We start from the raw sequence: 4,959 nt of genomic DNA, 5'->3' as shown, positions 1-4,959 counted from the left end.
ATATTTTGGTCAATTCTCCATTAGGTAGTGTGTTTCTTGGGTCGATCGATGCTAGTGATGAATCTACAAATTCCACCAAGATGTTCAACTTGTTTGAGAAGACTATTAAGCAAATTGGACCGGAAAAAGTTATACAAGTTGTTACCGATAATGCTAGCGAGAATGTTAAAGCCAGACATGATAATGGGTGTGTACCCGCACATTTATTGGACTCCATGTGTGCTGCACATTGTATCAATTTGATGTTTGGTGACATCTTCAAAATAAACCGTATGCTTCAGGTGAAAAAAAATAGCTCTAACTTTCTTTATAGCTTATACTATATGCTTATTGCTTATTACTTATTACTTAGCTTACTTAGCTACTAAAATATTCCTTTTACAGTTTTTCAGAAGGCCATTAAGATACATTCTTACATAGCAATGAGGCCATTGTTGTTGAACATGATGAGAAGATATACAAAACAAAGAAATTTGGTGAAACCGGCTAAGACAAGATTTGCAACGGCCTTTCTTAACTTTGCAATCTTTTTACATGCAAAAGAAAAACTTGAGAACTATGATCTTCTCAACCGAATGGACAGAAAGTAGATTTGCAAAGGAACTTTTGGGAAAAGAAGTTGTCAGACATCTTACTTCTACATCTTTTTGGAATGATGTTGTTAGGGCACTTAAAGTTGGTTCTCCTTTGATAGTAGCGCTTCGCTTGGTGGATGGAGGAAAAAAACCATCAATGGGCTATATTTATGAAGCAATGGATAGAGCCAAAGAAGCTATTGAAAAGGGTTTTCATGGTGATCGGAAGCAATATGAGAAAGTTTTCGAAATCATTGATCGGCGGTGGACGGACCAACTTCATAGACCTTTGCATGCGGCGGGCCATATTTTGAACCGGAATGTTTTACACTAATTATCAAAATAAGACTTTATCAACGAAGTGTGGCAAGGTTACCTTGAATGTGTTGGTAAGATGGTCCCTAATGGAACACAAGATGCTCTCATCAAAGAGCTTCGTATGTATAAACATGCAATGGGGACTTTTGGTATGCCTCAGGCTATAAGAAACAGAGACAAAACATCCCCTTGTAAGTGGGTTGATTTAGTTATTTTTATAGCTTTACTTAAGTTATTTGACTTATTTATAATTATTAAACCTTTAATTTTTTTTTATAGCTGAATGGTGGTCGGTATTTGGTAATCATACCCCAAACTTGCAACAGCTTGCCATAAGAGTATTAAGTTTAACTTGTAGCGCATCCGGATGCGAGAGAAATTGGAGCGTGTTTGAACATGTGAGAAGAAGATTTATTATATTCTAATTTCTAAATACATTATTATTAGTATCTACTAATTAGTTTCTACAACTTATGCGCGATTCATACCAAAAAGAGGAATAGGCTTGAACTATCGCGTCTCAACAATCTAGTGTACATTAAGTACAATAGAACATTGAGGCGTCGTTATGATGTTGGCGATACCGTTGATCCAATTCTGTTGGATAATATTGACGAAGCAAATGAATGGTTAATTGGATGCCCCCAAAATGAAGAAGAGGAACTAGTATATGAGGGATGTGATCTTGATTGGGGTACTGTTTCTAGGGCGTGCAGAGTTGAGGAGAATATCTATGGTCTTAGGGCGGTTCTTCAAGTTCAAGGTCACATAACAAGGGCAAAAGAGTAGCTACTACTGCTACAAGCTCACTTCGGTCTCGGTGCTTAATTGATGAAAACTCCGAGTCCGAGACCGAGATTGACACCGAGACCGAGCCCGAGCCCGAGGAGGAAGAAGATGAGGAGCAATATAATGTTGAGAATCTTGGATATCAAGAATTTGGAAATCTTGAAGATCTTGAATTTGAATAGACTTTTAGTATTGCACTATTGCTTTAATTTTAGTGTTGCTTGTCTTGTCACTTATGAATTATTGAGTCATTGACTTATTCAAGTTCTAGACTTTTAGTATCTACTATCTACCTTTAATTTTTGAATTGAAATATTTGCTAATATGTTATTGCTAGTGAGATTTTGATTATTTACATATGCAATTAAATATTTTAATTTTTTGGTATTTATTGGCGCCGCACTTCAAAAAGGCGAGCGCCTCGCCGCGCGCCGCGCCTTAAGGCGAGGCAGGCCCTTGGCGCCTTTTGTCGCCGCGCGCCGTCCAAAACACTGGGTTATGGAAATTTTCTAGATATTGAAAGTTTCAAAGGTTATGATGATATTTATCCCACCAAGAAAGTAAAGGACGTTTCCGACCTGGGGAAATGCATTACATGATTTTATTTGGACTTTCCATTAGAATTTCAAAAAAAAAATGCAGCAATAAAAAAGGACGGATGTGATCCTTATAAGAAGGTTTACCTTGATTTTTCAGAGAGATCTGGTGAAGGTCACTTGACGACAGAAGAATAAGAGCGATGTCGGCTTGTGAATAAAAAGGAAAGAAGAGTAGGTGTTCGCGTGGAGATTATTCATTAAGTCTATATTGCCAGAGGCTCATAATCAGGACTTAGGAAATATGCTAAGAAGTCTTACAAATTTAGACTTACAAAAATATGAGAAACCAGAATGGCCAAGGGAAATTAAGAGCAAATGAGCCCTACGAGTACAATCTTAAAGTGATAGCGAGGTATAAGACTGGCTAGTTAGGCAAAAAGAGGGGAGAAGTGCTAAAGTAACAGACTCAGGACAATTTTAAATAGCATTGGGATATTTCGTAAGTGAGGTACTAATAAGCGATGTAAACAATGATTCATGTGTGGCCACATTAAATAGTATGCGTACCCGTATGATCAATCTTGCGAGATGTTAAAGGTATTGAGTGAAATTTGGGTATTGAAGTTAAGGTAGCAAGTGCTACAAAATGCGATTAATGTTGTTTTCTCCGAATATTAAATTTGGACAATCATCTTTAATAATATTAGGGAGAAGAAGAATATATGTATATAAGAGTAAGGAGACTGTGATGTCATGAGAAGAAGAGAAGTGTAAGCAAGGGAAAGTATGTTGCTAGTAAGGATCAAGTAAGGTTTCCAAGAAAAGGGTTAAGGCGACGGTAGAGGCGAAGAGCCATCCATATAAATATCTAAAGTAAATACGTAGGAAGGATAGAGTATGGAAATATGGGGTAAAGGATGAATGTGAGGGTCCTGGAAACAGATCTTGATAAGTAGGATTGAAGTATAATAACGACGAGTATGGATATAATCTGAGAAGTAATAATCGGGTTTTATGAAGATGTTAAGGGATTTCTGACTCCTAGGGTACATCCAAAAGGGATAAATATGAAGCCATATTGATACGTTCACCTAGAAAGCGAGAAAAATTCTCCCCCCAAAAAGTCGATTTTAGAAATAAAAGGGATTCGTACTTCTAATAGAATATTCGACGAATTCCAGGGGCAATACAGTAGAATGGCAATTAGGGAAGAGCACTTTGTGAGTAAGGGAAGTCAAGGAAGACCCTAAGGGAGAAAGTAAGGAAAGTGGACTAATGAATTGGTAAAAGGAAGTTGCGTAACCATCCAGAACAAGAGGAAGGTTAATAGGCGGATAAGTTTGGCCAAGAGGCAAAGCATCGATAGCATGGGACAAAAGTCCTGATAAGAAGTACCGAAATTCGATCATAAAGGAAATAGGCTGAATGTACGAGGGATATGTATAAATATGAGCAAGTTATGGTATCGAAAGGGGAAGCTAAGAAGGAGACAAGGATCGACAAGATATTGGAATAACTATGACGCCAAACTACGGTACAACCATCTAGTAAAGAAAGACTACAGAACAATATGAGTTGGACAAATGAAAAAATGGGTCGTGGAAAATAGATGCGATAGTGTATCGACTTACGATGGTATTAAAAGGATAAACCAGATTTGGTTGGTTACAATATAAGATCAGTACAGGAGAGGGAACAGATAAAAGTCTTCAGTTAGCAAAAAGGAAATAAGTTAAACCATGTGATGAAAGGAACTCTGGCATTATATGGAATAGAGGAATTGAAGGACCACTAAAGTTAGCCAGATGACTACCAAAGACGGTTAATATTCAAATGTTACTGGTATATGAGAACATCTTTAAGAGGGGGAAAGAACATATTTAATTCTGAGATGAATGACAATATTCCCAAATTCAAAAGAGGGAAATGTACTGGCTTGAAGGAGCCAAAGTTCGAGATGTACCGAAATATCAAGAATTTTGTTTAAGAGAAAGTGGGAATGGATTGAATACAAGTATATTACGGGACTAATATGGGAGCGGAAGCATGACAAGATAATGAAGGGATTAGCGAATCAAAGAGAATGAGTTTCGTCAATGCGACATGTTATGTTTCCGGACTATGGTTCGAATCGCTCGTACCGGAGAAATTTTGGTTGCATTTAAATATGCAGCAACGTATTCTGAGAGGTAACTGTTACACCCCAGAAAATGTCGCGTTACTAAGGCTGCAGACGGCTTAGTGTGAGCTCAAGGAGGAGAAAATATTACAAGTATAAAGGATGAAATTCTACTGTATTAGCATGAGGATAGCATGAGTATGATATTTGGAATCCGTACAATATGATAGGAATGATACGTTAAAAGATATATAGCCCTCGTAACCGTAAGCTGAGGTGGGGCCCACATGATGGGGGTTTTATAAAGGACATATGAATAGTTATATGGACAATATATGTGAAGTTAAACACAACTCAAGTAGGACCCTTGAGCCAAATCCAAGTGTAAGCCCTTCAAAAAGATGTTTTTAAGTTACGTTTTCGGGTGATTTGATTTCGGGAGGGCATAACCCCATCATTGTTTGGGAATTGGGGAAAACTCCATACATGAAAGTTGTAGATAATTGAATTAGCTTTCCAAACATATGTCGTGAGACTTCATGAGACATAGGAATAAAAATTTATGGACGTTTTAAGACAGAAAGGTAATGCTGGGCAGTGGGCTCGGCCCAACCCGACT

The 4,959-nt window shown here is 37.6% G+C and overlaps 1 long non-coding RNA gene across 1 annotated transcript; it reads left to right on the top strand.

Moving 5' to 3' along the window:
- Window positions 1-274: 274 nt before the first annotated feature.
- LOC132051749 (uncharacterized) lies at window positions 275-2,022 on the top strand. The gene is made up of 2 exons (XR_009413875.1): window positions 275-1,084; window positions 1,173-2,022. It is a non-coding gene; the product is annotated as an uncharacterized LOC132051749 (long non-coding RNA).
- The last annotated feature ends 2,937 nt before the right edge of the window (window positions 2,023-4,959 follow it).

The sequence above is a fragment of the Lycium ferocissimum genome, chromosome 4, assembly GCF_029784015.1.
Source record: "Lycium ferocissimum isolate CSIRO_LF1 chromosome 4, AGI_CSIRO_Lferr_CH_V1, whole genome shotgun sequence".
Taxonomy (NCBI): Eukaryota; Viridiplantae; Streptophyta; class Magnoliopsida; order Solanales; family Solanaceae; genus Lycium; species Lycium ferocissimum.
The sequence above is the reverse complement of the archived record's forward strand: the minus strand, read 5'-3'. Positions and strand labels throughout refer to the sequence as shown.